The sequence below is a fragment of the Cornus florida genome, unplaced genomic scaffold (genome assembly GCF_030987335.1).
Source record: "Cornus florida cultivar Cherokee Brave unplaced genomic scaffold, ASM3098733v1 CherokeeBrave_3.0.0_Hap2_Chr06, whole genome shotgun sequence".
Taxonomy (NCBI): Eukaryota; Viridiplantae; Streptophyta; class Magnoliopsida; order Cornales; family Cornaceae; genus Cornus; species Cornus florida.
In genome coordinates, this window is record NW_026775576.1 from 81059077 (window position 1) to 81075589 (window position 16513).

Sequence of the window (16513 nt, forward strand, 5' to 3'; positions counted from 1 at the left end):
AGTTTTCTTACTAAAATTAAAAATAGAAAAGTTAAGTTTAATCAAACATTTTTCACTTTAAACTTGATAAAAATCATTCTTTCATAATTTTCCATTGTTATTTAGTTATATAAAAAATTATTAATCTAACAATATAAATTTTGGTAGGTTAGTTTTCATTAGAGAATTGAACTTTAATTGAATTCAAATTCCTAAGTAATTTATAGTTTTATTGTATCTTGTATTTTTGCAACTATATACTTACATTAGCAAGAACCGTTGCGTTGTTCAAATAGTTTTATAATTTAGTATTAAATTTGTTATAATCCAATTATATATATAAAAATATATATATTTTTAAATTAGCTTCATTAGAATTTTCCTTTTGAAATTACCTTAAAAATAATAATTAGAAATTCGCAGGTGCACTTCTACTAATTTTATTGAAAATACAGTCTTTATTAAACCAACAATAAAAGTAATAAACATGGGTTCCATTTTGTTGATTCCTATTGGTGGGGTGTCTCTGGCTTATTTGTGACGTTTCTTATTTTTTACAATTTTTTCATTTTCGGACATTTTTTTGATTTTTCTGAATTTGTTTATTATCACCTTGTTTTGTTTGTCGAGCATCGTTCGGTGTGCCATGTGAGCTTCGAAAGTTAGTTGGGGCATTTCTTCGAGTTCAGGACTCTTAGAAATACATTGTCAGTCGTTTCGGCATTTTACAAATTTTCAAACCGAGAGGTCCCGGACGGGACCCGCACCCAAATTTTTCGTGCATGGGAATATTTTTCGGCATCATTGCACTTCATGTATTATTATTAGATGCATGTTTGTGTGGCTATATGCTTAGATATGTATTATAGCACATCTATATGTGTATGTGAACCCCACCTGTAATACCCCGTAATTTTAAAGAATGTATTTAAATTAATTTTGTGTTAGGTTAATTAATTTTATTTATTTGTGCATACTACATTATTATATTAAGTTCATTTAATTGTGCATGTAAATTAATTGTGTATGTTAAAATAGTAAATTTATTCATTTAATTATGCATGTATTATTATTAATAATTTTATTTGTTGGTTATGCTTATATTAATCATTATTAGTTAATTAAAGTATTATATTTGTGTTATATAGTATTATGATGTTATAATGTATTCTTTTGTAATAATAATAATTATATTAGTTTAATAATAATAATAATAATAATCATATAATAATAAAAAAAATTTATTAATAATAATATTAGTAATAATAATAATAATAGTTATAATAATAATAATATTAAATCAATGTAATGATGGAAAATTAAATATTAGGATAGAATTTCATTTACTATGGTAGAATGGTGGATCAAATATCTTGATTAAGATTGCATTGTCTTAAAGCCATATAGGTAGGGATATGAGAAATGGGTGAGAAGTTAATATAAATTAGATATTTGTATTATATATATTATATAAGTTTGTATATATATATTAGTAGCCAACTTACTCTAAAGGCAACTTACTTAAGTTAGAAAGCTTAAACATTCTAGTGAGCTATTTTATAAGAGTGAAAGGAAAAGAGAAAGAGAAAGAAGCTTGGACCGGTGTAGGCAATTTTACCCGTCTACGCGCAGACCGGCGGATTTATTTTAAATCCAAAAAGGCAAGTTATTATCTACTTTTCCCCTTTGAATCCATAAATTATTCATTTAATTTATTTCGGGTTTTTTTTTTGAGACTAGAAACCATGCTAGAAGTTTCAATAAATTATTTTAGTTTATTAAAATAATGTGTTTTAATTATTAAAGTGGTTAGTTATTTATTTATTTAGCCTATGTAATTAAAATATAGCTGAAAATAATTAAATAAGACTTTAGGGATTTTTCTAGAATTTTCTAGATTTTTCCGGGCATTTTTTGCAATTTCCGGCGACCTTCCGGCGAGTTTTCCGGTCGCCGGCAATGGGGGAGACGACCGGAGTGATCCGGTGTGATGCGGCGCACCATAGGAGGGTATGCGTGCGCATCTGGACCATTAAATAGCAGCGATTGATCCGGTGCACCGCGGTCCATGTTACCGCGGTACACCCGGATCCGTGAACGTTGGATGGAGGAGATGTAGGTGGATTGATCCGGTGTGGCGCGCATGTAGGAAAGCTGATGCAGCCAACCAACCGGAGGACGCCACGTCAGCAGGAAGCCATCAACGCGCGCGTGGGAGCGCGTGCACGCGCGTGGAACGCTCCAGACGCGCGTGGGAGCGCGTGTGCGCGCGTGGCTGACGCCAGACGCGCGTTGAGGCACGTGGGAGAGTGGGAAAGCTTGGCGGCGCGTGTGGGGAGCTCTGGGAGGCGCGTGGGGGCGCGTGAAGGGCCTCTGCGGCTGCTGGAAAAGTCCAGAATACCCCTAGGGACTGTTTTGTCATTACCAGGACCTTCACTATACATTTTGGGGCCTCGGGTTGGCATTTTTGGAATTAACGGGACATTATATTATTATTTTATTTCTCGTTAATTATTATAATTGTCCGATTAATATTTCTAAATATTAATTGTATCAGTTAAAGTGCGAATCGCTAGTAAACATATGTAATTGATTTAACGACTATTAATGGTATTATTTTAGTAAACTGTAATAACCATTAATGTTAAATTAATTAGTGCTTGGTTTTATTCATATAAATAACCCATTATATATTATGGAATATTTATACTGTTAATCGTATATAAACCATGATGATTATGCTGTGTGCATTTCAGGGAATAAATGGACTGTTTATTATGTCGCATTTATATTATATGGATGTGTTGCCATATAGAACCATGTGAGCTGACTAATAAGTTTAGACTCATTTATACCTTATGCATTCGTTGCGATAGACAGATGTGTGGCTGTCGGGGTATGTGGTTTAATATTATTGGCATGTGTTGCCTAATTGACATACTCGGTATATTTCTTAATATTGTTGGCATGTGTTGCCTAATTTATATGCTCAGTATATTTATTAGTACTTTGCGAGGTGTTATCACTGTGTAGTTCGTTATAGTCTGTGTTGTCAGTACCGTGCACCATGTATAATAGCTGATTTCCCGGGTAGGGAAAGGCGACACTTAACCACCTAGTGTGAGTCTAAGTGATCACCGTCTATTCTGGTTGAGGTCATGTTATACATCGGATAGTTCCCGTAGGATGTATACAGATATAGTACTCATCCGATTCATAATGATTAATTTATTTGATTCTCTGATTTGGGTCATAGTAGAGAGGACTTGCTCGTGGGGTTGACCCACCATTGTTGTTATTTCAGGATACGGTCAGTATCCGTTTCAAGGCTGAGGTTAGCAGTGTGGGACCATCATCCGAACTCATCTACTCTTACGATCCAGTGCAGGGTAGAAGTTTTATGTAATACTTCAGTTTCAGTTTTTATTTACTTTTGACGTTGAACTCTCAGGGTTATATTTAGAGATCCCTGACGTAGGATTTCCAAGTTGTAATGAAGTACTGTATTAAATAAAGGATGGATGGATGTTGTATTATTTAATGTTTCTTTCCCGTCTAAATTCTTTTATTTCCATCATTTTGTATTCCATGCTTGTATATTGCCAATTGTTTTTGATATCCCTCGTTTTTCGTGTACAAGCCTGATCAACTTATGCGTGGAAAATGTGGGGGTGTCACAGTTGGTATCAGAGCATTCCAGGTTCGAGTGTCTTAGGGATCTGTGATTACTATACTTCCGCGTTGTGTATTCTGATAATTAGAGCCTAAGTATTAGGGTTCTTTGTATTCTTTTAGTCGGTCCATTATAATGTACTGACGTTAGATTTTTCTGAATTTAAAACAAGGATGTCTCGGCGTGGGACAAGGAATGCGAACCGTCATCGCAGTATTTCCCCAACTCAAAATGAGAATCAGGAATTTTCTCCTCAAGTTGTTGATATCATTGCACGAGCTGTGGCAGTAGGAGTAGCATCTGCTCTACGAAACCAACAACCTCCTCCGATAGTACCTGTTCCTGAACCAGTGGCACAGCCAATGTCATGGGACAAAGTTCGTCACTCGTTCATCCGGGGAAATCCACCGACATTTGCAGGGTCCACAGATGTCCTGTTAGCATATCAGTGGAAACAGGAGAGCGAGCGTCATCTTCGGATGGTAATCTGTACCGAAGTGCAGAAACAGATGCTGGCTACGTTTATGCTGATAGGCAATGCATTGCAGTGGTGGGAGTCTATTACTACTGTCGATGAGAGGACCAGATTGACGTATGCTGAATTTCAGACTCGCTTTGACGACAAGTATTTTCCTATGTCAGTAAGATCAGCGATGAAGACTGAATTTCTGGATCTGCAACAGGAAGATATGACTGTGGCTGAGTATGAACAGAAGTTCATTAATTTGTCATTATTTGCACCAGAGGAGGTCAATACGGAAGAAAAGAAGCGAGACCGCTTTGTGAAGGGGTTGATATGGCCGATTAAAGTGGTGATCTTAGGTAGTCCGGCATATACTACTTATATCCAGGTGGTTAATGCCGCCTTACAGCACTGCCAGATGAGGAGTGATTACCGGAAGTCCAAGGGAGATAAGCGGACTAACCGAGACTACCAGACAGTGGAGAAAGGAAGCAGCAGTGGTGCCAAGTCCAATGATCGGGGCAGATTTCAAGGACATCAACCTTGGAAGAAAAACAAAGGAAACCCAGATGTGCAGAGGGATGGAGTCCCTAATCAGGGTAGACAAGGTGGGATACCTCAGACCGGACAGGAACAGTGGTCGGGAAATCAACAGAGAAGGCAGGCATGTCCTTTTACGGGACGTTGTTATCACTGTAGAGAGATTGGGCATCCGGCCAAGATGTGTCCCAAAGCTAAGCAGGGACAGTATGGGCAGCCGAGACCTAATCAGCCGTTTCCTCTACCGGCCCCACCGATGCCACGTGGGCAAGTTCAAAATGTTCCGGCACTTCCAGCACCACCATTTCCTCCGGGGCAACCTCCACAGCAGTTGCATCATGGCAGAGTTTATAACTTCATGCCACATAATGCGCAGGCTCCTCAGGCTATTGAGGGTATGTTTTCTATACATGGTAGAACTGCTCGTATACTGTTTGACACTGGTGCATCACATTCTTTTGTGTCTAGATCTTTTGTTATCTTATCTGGTATGACGACTCAGTTATGTGACCAACCTCTTAATATTTATACACCATTGGGAGTTGGCGCAATTTTACGAGAGTATAGCGGTGATATCCTTATAGATATGGGCCGGCTTCGATTTCTTGCAAATTTGTTAGTGTTAGATATGCATTCGTATGATGTTATACTTGGGATGGACTGGTTATCTCAGTACCATGCTCAGGTTAACTGTTACGAAAAGTCTATTGTATTTTCCATACCAGGACAGGAGATGTATCTTCTTGTTATACCACAACCTGATAGAGGGCCTAGCACTTATTTATTCGTTCTTGAGGAGGACTCACAGGAAGCGACTGCGGTATCTCTTGACAGCATCCCGGTAGTACAGGAATTCCAGGATGTATTCCAGGAAATTCCAGGCTTGCCACCGAGTCGAGAGATAGATTTCGTTATTGATTTAGCTCCAGGCACTACGCCTATTGCTAAGGCGCCGTACCGAATGGCACCAGTGGAGATGCGAGAGTTGAAAGATCAAATTCAACAGTTGCTCAGCCAGGGATTTATTCGTAGGAGTACTTCACCATGGGGAGCACCAGTACTGTTTGTCAAGAAGAATGATGGATCTCTTCGTCTTTGTATTGATTACAGAGAACTGAACAAGGTCACTATTCGCAACAAGTACCCGTTACCCAGAATTGATGACCTGTTTGATCAGTTGAAGGGAGCTACTTACTTCTCAAAGATCGATTTGAGGTCTGGTTATCATCAGCTACGAGTCAGAGAACAAGATGTTCCAAAGACAGCATTCCTCACAAGGTACGGATCTTATGAGTTTCGTGTTATGCCTTTCGGTTTAACGAACGCTCCAGCTGTCTTTATGGACTTGATGAATAGAGTATTCAGAGAATACTTAGATCAGTTTGTCATTGTTTTCATTGATGATATTCTGGTTTACTCTAAGTCGGAGAAGGACCATGCCAGACATTTACGCACAGTATTGCAGACACTTCGAGAACATCAGTTGTTTGCGAAGTTTGAGAAGTGTGAATTTTGGCAGAAAGAGGTCAAATTTCTGGGTCATGTAGTGTCAGAAGAAGGGTTAGCAGTAGATCCAGCCAAGGTTGCGGCCGTTATGGAGTGGGGACAGCCTACCTCACCGACAGAGATTCGCAGTTTTCTGGGATTGGCGGGGTATTATCGCAGGTTCATCCAGGGATTTTCCAAAATTGCGGGTCCACTTACTCAACTGACTAAGAAGAATGTACCGTATTTAGTATTTACCGACGCTTCTCTGAAGGGTTTGGGTTGTGTGTTGATGCAAGACGAGCGACCAGTTTCTTATGGGTCTAGGAAGCTTAAGCCTCATGAGCTTAATTACCCGACTCACGATCTAGAACTCGCAGCAGTGGTTTTTGCCTTGCGTATTTGGAGACATTATCTTTTGGGGGAGACTTTTCGATTGTTTAGCGATCATAAGAGTCTACAGTATTTGTTCACACAGAGGGAACTGAATATGAGACAGCGTAGATGGTTGGAGTTCGTGAAAGACTATCATTTCTCTATTCAGTATCATCTAGGGAAGGCGAATGTTGTAGCAGACGCACTCAGTCGCCGACCCTATGTCAGCCTTTCAGCTTTGTTTGCAACAGAGTGGGATGCTTTGAAGACTGTTGATGAGTTAGCAGACGCTTTTATGGCATGTGTGGTAGTAACTCCTTCTATCATTCATCAGGTCATTCAAGCGCAACTCTCAGATCAACAGTGTATTGATCGGGTTTCGGAGTTAGCCTCCGGAGATGTTCCTTTTTACTCTATAGGGACTGATGGAGGATTGAGGTACAAGGGACGTTTAATTGTGCCTTCAGCTGATACTTTGAGAAATGTTGTGATGAGAGAGACACACACTTCTCAGTTCTCTGTACATCCAGGGGGAGACAAGATGTATCAGGACATGAAACGCCAGTTTTGGTGGGCCGGCATGAAAAGAGATATAGCTATCTTTGTCTCTAAATGTAGCACCTGTCAGATGATTAAGATTGATCATCAGAGACCGCCAGGATCGTTACAGCCACTTCCCATACCAGAATGGAAATGGGAAAGTATTTCCATGGACTTTATAGAGGGATTACCTACTTCACAGCATAATCACAACTCTATTTGGGTCATTGTTGATAGATTGACCAAGTCCGCTCACTTTCTGCCTGTTCGGTCAAACTTTACGTCAGAACAGTATGCTAAGCTGTATATTGCAGAAATGGTGAAACTTCATGGTGTACCATTGTCCATCGTATCAGATAGAGATCCGAAGTTTGTATCAGGATTTTGGAGGAGCTTTCAGCAGGCTTTGGGTACAGAACTTTATCTTAGCACTGCTTATCATCCTCAAACAGATGGACAGACTGAGCGAGTTAATCAGATTTTAGAAGACATGTTGCGGGCAAGTGTTCTTGATTTTAAGGGCAATTGGGAGGAATATTTGCCGCTTTCAGAGTTTGCTTATAACAATAGTTATCAGAAAACTATTGGTATGGCACCATTTGAGGCTTTGTACGGTAGACCGTGTAGGTCTCCTGTCTGTTGGCTTGGAGTTGGTGAGAACAGCTTTTTGGGTCCTGAATTTATTAAGGACACGTCAGAAAAGATCGCTATCATTAGGGATCGGATGCGTACAGCTCAAAGCAGACAGAAAAGTTATGCTGACCGTCGAACTCGTGCTTTGGAGTTTAAGGTTGGTGATCAGGTTTTGCTTAAGGTTTCTCCTATGAAGGGAGTAATGCGGTTTGGGTCAAAGGGTAAGTTATCACCTCGGTTTGTGGGTCCTTTTATGATTACAGATCGGATTGGGGCAGTAGCTTATCGTCTGGCTCTACCAGATAATCTTCATAGGGTACATAATGTTTTTCATGTATCTATGCTGCGAAAATTTCTACGGGAAGAAGATCGATATCAACACATTGATGTGGGTGAGATTGAGTTGCAACCCGATGCAACCTATTTGGAACAACCTTACTGTATTCTCGATCGTAGGAATCAGATACTGCGCACGAAGACTATTCCATTAGTACGTGTACAGTGGAGTCATCATAATGCTACAGAGTCTACTTGGGAACGGGAAGATATTATCCGTGCCAAGTATCCAGAACTTTTTAATACAGGTATGTAGTGAATTTCGGGGACGAAATTCCTTTATTAGGGGGGGAGAATGTAATACCCCGTAATTTTAAAGAATGTATTTAAATTAATTTTGTGTTAGGTTAATTAATTTTATTTATTTGTGCATACTACATTATTATATTAAGTTCATTTAATTGTGCATGTAAATTAATTGTGTATGTTAAAATAGTAAATTTATTCATTTAATTATGCATGTATTATTATTAATAATTTTATTTGTTGGTTATGCTTATATTAATCATTATTAGTTAATTAAAGTATTATATTTGTGTTATATAGTATTATGATGTTATAATGTATTCTTTTGTAATAATAATAATTATATTAGTTTAATAATAATAATAATAATAATCATATAATAATAAAAAAAATTTATTAATAATAATATTAGTAATAATAATAATAATAGTTATAATAATAATAATATTAAATCAATGTAATGATGGAAAATTAAATATTAGGATAGAATTTCATTTACTATGGTAGAATGGTGGATCAAATATCTTGATTAAGATTGCATTGTCTTATAGCCATATAGGTAGGGATATGAGAAATGGGTGAGAAGTTAATATAAATTAGATATTTGTATTATATATATTATATAAGTTTGTATATATATATTAGTAGTCAACTTACTCTAAAGGCAACTTACTTAAGTTAGAAAGCTTAAACATTCTAGTGAGCTATTTTATAAGAGTGAAAGGAAAAGAGAAAGAGAAAGAAGCTTGGACCGGTGTAGGCAATTTTACCCGTCTACGCGCAGACCGGCGGATTTATTTTAAATCCAAAAAGGCAAGTTATTATCTACTTTTCCCCTTTGAATCCATAAATTATTCATTTAATTTATTTCGGGTTTTTTTTTTGAGACTAGAAACCATGCTAGAAGTTTCAATAAATTATTTTAGTTTATTAAAATAATGTGTTTTAATTATTAAAGTGGTTAGTTATTTATTTATTTAGCCTATGTAATTAAAATATAGCTGAAAATAATTAAATAAGACTTTAGGGATTTTTCTAGAATTTTCTAGATTTTTCCAGGCATTTTCTGCAATTTCCGGCGACCTTCCGGCGAGTTTTCCGGTCGCCGGCAATGGGGGAGACGACCGGAGTGATCCGGTGTGATGCGGCGCACCATAGGAGGGTATGCGCGCGCATCTGGACCATTAAATAGCAGCGATTGATCCGGTGCACCGCGGTCCATGTTACCGCGGTACACCCGGATCCGTGAACGTTGGATGGAGGAGATGTAGGTGGATTGATCCGGTGTGGCGCGCATGTAGGAAAGCTGATGCAGCCAACCAACCGGAGGACGCCACGTCAGCAGGAAGCCATCAACGCGCGCGTGGGAGCGCGTGTGCGCGCGTGGCTGACGCCAGACGCGCGTGGAGGCGCGTGGGAGAGTGGGAAAGCTTGGCGGCGCGTGTGGGGAGCTCTGGGAGGCGCGTGGGGGCGCGTGAAGGGCCTCTGCGGCTGCTGGAAAAGTCCAGAATACCCGAGGGACTGTTTTGTCATTACCAGGACCTTCACTATACATTTTGGGGCCTCGGGTTGGCATTTTTGGAATTAACGGGACATTATATTATTATTTTATTTCTCGTTAATTATTATAATTGTCCGATTAATATTTCTAAATATTAATTGTATCAGTTAAAGTGCGAATCGCTAGTAAACATATGTAATTGATTTAACGACTATTAATGGTATTATTTTAGTAAACTGTAATAACCATTAATGTTAAATTAATTAGTGCTTGGTTTTATTCATATAAATAACCCATTATATATTATGGAATATTTATACTGTTAATCGTATATAAACCATGATGATTATGCTGTGTGCATTTCAGGGAATAAATGGACTGTTTATTATGTCGCATTTATATTATATGGATGTGTTGCCATATAGAACCATGTGAGCTGACTAATAAGTTTAGACTCATTTATACCTTATGCATTCGTTGCGATAGACAGATGTGTGGCTGTCAGGGTATGTGGTTTAATATTATTGGCATGTGTTGCCTAATTGACATACTCGGTATATTTCTTAATATTGTTGGCATGTGTTGCCTAATTTATATGCTCAGTATATTTATTAGTACTTTGCGAGGTGTTATCACTGTGTAGTTCGTTATAGTCTGTGTTGTCAGTACCGTGCACCATGTATAATAGCTGATTTCCCGGGTAGGGAAAGGCGACACTTAACCACCTAGTGTGAGTCTAAGTGATCACCGTCTATTCTGGTTGAGGTCATGTTATACATCGGATAGTTCCCGTAGGATGTATACAGATATAGTACTCATCCGATGCATAATGATTAATTTATTTGATTCTCTGATTTGGGTCATAGTAGAGAGGACTTGCTCGTGGGGTTGACCCACCATTGTTGTTATTTCAGGATACGGTCAGTATCCGTTTCAAGGCTGAGGTTAGCAGTGTGGGACCATCATCCGAACTCATCTACTCTTACGATCCAGTGCAGGGTAGAAGTTTTATGTAATACTTCAGTTTCAGTTTTTATTTACTTTTGACGTTGAACTCTCAGGGTTATATTTAGGGATCCCTGACGTAGGATTTCCAAGTTGTAATGAAGTACTGTATTAAATAAAGGATGGATGGATGTTGTATTATTTAATGTTTCTTTCCCGTCTAAATTCTTTTATTTCCATCATTTTGTATTCCATGCTTGTATATTGCCAATTGTTTTTGATATCCCTCGTTTTTCGTGTACAATCCTGATCAACTTATGCGTGGAAAATGTGGGGGTGTCACACCACCCATTGACCAAGCCTTATGATATATGGACTAAAGAGATCATTTTTCCATTTTCCTCCTTGTTTCTACCTAGAGTTATTTCTCTTTTCAAAATCATCTTTCTCTCTCTAAAATCTTTACTTTTAAGCCAAGATCTCTTTATTTTCTAGTTGGATTCAAGCTTTGCCATTGAAGGCAAAATTGTAGAGCTCAGTAAGAGCTATGAAGCGATCGGAGCAGATTTTCAATTGAGTGATCTTAAGGATTCCAAAAATTAGGGGCTTTTTGTATCTAAAGAGGTAGAGTTGTCAAATTGTCAAATTCCTTGGATTTGGTAGTTAATTGGATGTTTTTCCCTCTTTTAGCATGTCAATTTGATGTTAATTGATTAATGCAATTCTAGGGTTTGGTTTATGCATGAGTTTTATCTACTTGATGTATTTGATGTGATTATATGTTTATCTTGTGTATGAATTTCAAATGACATGCTATGAAGTGGCTATGTGATGGATTAAATATATTATTCTTTATATGGTTGTTGTGATGTCTTTGACTACTCACATGCTAAATGATATTTTAATGTTTGAAACATGCTATAAATGTGAATTAATCTTGTTGTAGCCATATAATTGTCTATTGTATTATGGAGGCATAATGAGTAGTGATTCATTGTAATTGAAGTATTTTTATATGCATGATATAAGGGTATTAATGGGCATAAAAGTTGTATGGGTGTGAGACTTGTGCTTGGATATGCGAGGGTGTGGATGTGATGTGTGGACATGTGAGGGTGTGGGTGTAACCTGTGGTTGCATTGGGCATTTCATGTATTGCATTGTACGTGGATGGTGATGATGATTAATTGAAAGTGGAAGTGTTGTATGTAAAATTCCTTGCATGATCCCTTACTTTTTTTCCTATTTATTGTATGTCAGGCATGCGATTACTTACTTTGTTTGAGGAAATGCCACTTAAGAAATCTCTACTGGGCCTTGTGCTCATTCCTCTACATTTTTCAGGTCACGGGGAATAATTGGTGAATGTTAATCCTCCACGGGCATGGACGGGACTAGAAAGGATTTCCATTTGCCACTTTGTATTAGAAGATGTATTTTGTAAAATCCCTGCAAAATTTATGTAATTGCCTTATAGTTGTAATCTTATTCTCTGGGGATGTTAAGCTATGTAATTCGGGTTATGTAGGTAGTGGTGATGGACTTATTTGGTTTAATGTAAAGCATGTATGATAATTATATGAATTTAAATTCTCTTAAGTCACTATGTAGTTTGATATTATATCTTGGGTTATCTTGTGTATTTTAAACTGTTTGTGAATGTTGTCGAGACAGACTTACACCATTATTGAGCTCATGAATGAGCCCGGTTGCATACAAGGCCTCAGACACCAAAAATCTGCAGAATTCAATAACTTCTAGGGTCTGTTAGCCGGCTGGTGATACATGACAGCCGATCGATAGTGCATTTTATGCGCAGATAGAGAGTTGGATTCTCAAAATCAACATTTCGGCCGGTTAACCCTCTTTGTCAGCTGACCAACCCTTTTCTTTCAGCCGGCTGACAGCCGACCGACAACCCATTTTGGGGAGAAGTCGAGACAATAGAATTTTTTTTATCATCGTTTCGATCAGCTGACCCTCTCTATCAACTAATCGACCCCTTGTCTTTCAGCCGGCCAACAAAGGGCAGTTAGCCGACCGACGCTGCTTAGCTCTTTGTCCTTGTTACCCTATTCACCATTATGCCATAGTACACTATCTGTATATAAAAATGACATACTCCTTATGTATTGACATTAAAAAGGACCTTAATACCCTTAGATAACCTCGGATTCGAGTAAAGACCCGGATGATAATTCGGACCCTGGGTTTGGATCGTTACATTATCATTCCATTTGAAGTGCTATATGTATATGTCAATATATTTTATCCTCCGAGATAAATAGTTTTTAAATTATTGTAAGTTGAATTTTATCTCAATGTAACATGTTCATATCAAAGGTGAGTATATGTCACGACACTCTATGAATAAAAAAATGTTAAAAATGACTATTTTAAATGGAAAAACACATGGACATGTCAAGAAACAATAGCGTTCCACCATTAATAAGGTTTCAAACTATTTTTTCTTTGTTAATTAATATTAGGAAGGCATTGGTAAAGCAACATCTAATCACTCTCTTGCAATGGAGTGATTTAAGCTTTCTAAGAGAAAGAAAATAGAAAATAGAGAGATCTTTGAGCAAACAAAGTTAACCAACTAATACATTAATGCGGTATTCATGCAATGCCATCATACTTCAACAAATTCAAAGGGAAAGCAATTTTTGGCTTGTCTGATTTTTTTGCACCCCATAAGTTATTTTATTGTAACTCACTTATTAAAGATTAAATAATACTATTATCATGACTCTTTAATTGCAAATTGTTTTCATTGCAAATTTGTTGAACTACAGCATTTTCGACAAACGTCCAAATCATGTGCCCCTTAAAAAGTAGTCCTCGTCCCAAAAGTCATAAGATATTATTTCAAGTACATTAAAAACCTTGAAGAGATCAAGTTACAAAGCCTTAAAAACATCCCTCGCCCCAAATGATGACCACCGAGACCTTGAGAATCGCATTCCAGTTGCTCGAGTTTACTAAAAACCTCGAGGAATGATCAACAAGAAATAAACGGCTAGTAGAAACAAGAAAAAATATGGACAAGACTAACTGATATCTTTACAGGCCATGCCATGAGACATTTCGAAGGACTTTAGATTGAAAGAAAGGTAAGTCAGAGCACATACAAATACTTAGTATCGGACCCGACCAGAAAGAAAGGTGACAACATGTGGTGACAGAGAAACTCATCACGCCCCTTACATTTAATGTTCAACCACTCTATTAATTGTTAACTAACAAAAATATTTAATATCTGAGGTGCAAACTTTGATAGAAAAAATAATGATTTGATGGAGTGGCTAGTGCAATAACGGCTAGTATAATCATAGCATATCTTTCCGATCGAGGTAATGTCCTAGAAAATATTGACCAATTGGATATTACTCAAGTCTTTGAATTATATAAAATTGACACTTTTGAATGGCAATACAAGTGTTATTTGGAAACTCCCTAATTCCTAAGTTATTATTCTCTGTCATCACACACAAAACGTTTTTGCTTCCACCATTATTTACTTCTTTTCCTTATTTTATTTTAAGTAAACTTTTATTAACAAAACAAAAAATTACAAAACTAAATGAAGGCATCCCCTCACAGAAAAACAAATTGAGAAGTCCCATTTCTAAAAATCAGCAGAAAGAAAAGAAAAAATCAACACACATCACTTCTAGGAGATCAAATACAAACAAAACCAAGCATTGTCAACCAGAAGGAAATCCACAAACTGACAAAATGTCTGGGAACAATAAAAAAGACCACATTTAACCAACAGAAAAAGCAAGAAAAAAAATTACTAATAATAGCAAGGGTTGACTATACAATCATTGAGAAAACAAATAACATTTATCATCGAATACAAAATCCCATCCTAGATTATAGGATCATAATTCCTGCATAATAACCATTAAACAAGCATGAAAAGTTTACCTCTATAGATCAGTCATCTTTAATCTCAAAACATCATAAACCTCCAGAATAGTTAACCTGAAAACTTTATCTAATCTGTAAGGAGATCTATTATATAATTTTTTATTTCAAGATCTTCAAATATTCCACAATATAATGATAAGATTTGCGTGCAAATTCATGTTTGAGTTTTTTTTTTTTTTTTTTTTTTTTTAATTTTTTAACTAGACTGAAAAACAAACCAGTGATCCACTTACTTAAAGAACTGAATATTGCACTAGTTTCAATGCAAAATTTTCATTATCTTCAATCAAATCTCTTGAGCATATTTGCAAGCGTAACAAAATAATCCCTTGCATCTCTACTATGGACAGGGGCGGAGCCAAGATTTTAATTCAGAGGAGGTGCAGTGTAAAAAAAAAAAAAAATTATAATTTAAATAAGAAGAACAAAATAAAAAAATTACATACTATATACATCATTCTTAAGTTAAAAAGTAGGGGGCCAAAAAAAATTAATAAGAAGAAAAAGAAAAAAAAAAAAAAGAAAAAGGGAAGAAAAATGAGAAATTTGAAAGGAAAAAAAAAATAGAGTTTGAATAAAGAAATAAAATTTAACTTTTTTTAAGGAAATCAAAAGAATATTAAGAGTAAAAGAAAAAGGAAAGAAAAATTTAGAAGACAATTTTAGAAATTTAAAATTCTAGGGGGGGGGCATTATATGAAAATTTTCTTATAAATATACAAATTATAATAAAAATTACTATATTTTATAGTGGGCGGGTCCAAGCCAAAGGGGGCATGTGCCCCTCTGGGCATACACTAACTTCGCCCTTGACTATGGACACAAGTAAAATTTGAAATTGTTTACATATTTCTACAATTTATTGAACTTAAATAACAAAATTATTATTCAAATCGAAAGACTAGACGAATCAAACAACATGAAAGAAAAATGATCAATTAGTATATTCATACAGTACTCATGTGATACCATCCTACTTCAACAAGATCTAAAGGGTTAGCAATTTTCGGCTCCTCCATTTCGTTGAAACATATTGGCTAGTCTATTATGACTCACACTTAATAAAGATAAAATAATATTGTTACCATCATAGTATTTTTTTTTTCACATGTGCAAACCATGTGCAACATTTAATCAAATTGAAATATGACACATTAGCAAAAAGTCAAAGATGAAACTTCGAAGAACACTTATGGAGTCTCAAAACCCTAACACACTCTCAAGACTGCCAAAACCACACGGGAGTAATCGTCGTATCCCAAAACCCTAAAACATTCTATAAAGTCCTTTAAAACATTAAGGAGCAATCATCGACTCTCGAAACCTTAAGACACTCTCTCAAGTCCGTCAAAAATCTCAAGGAGCAATCATTGGTTCCCAAAACCCCGAGACACTATCAAGTCTGTTAAAAACTTAAAATTCTCAAGGAGTAATCCTCAAGTCCCATAAAACCCTGAAGAGTAGTCCTTGAGTCCTAAAAACCATGAGGCATTCTTTTAGGTCCATCAAGAACCTTGAAAAGCATTCCTTAAGTCACAAAGTCTTAGAAACATCCCTCATCCGAAATAATGACTACCGAGAGCTTGAGAAACGTTCCCAAAATGCTCGAGTTTACTGAAAATTTCGATGAATGATTATCAAGAAATAAGCAGCTAGAGAGACAAGAAGTATGAGCAAGACTAACTAATGTATTTGCAGACCATGCTATAGGATACTTAGAAAAAAATTTGGATTGAATGATGGGTCACTCAGAGTATCGGACTTGACCAACAGAAAGGTACCCCATGATGTGACAGATAAACTCGTCATCACACCACCCACATTTAATGCTTAATGATCCCATTAAATGACCATGTAA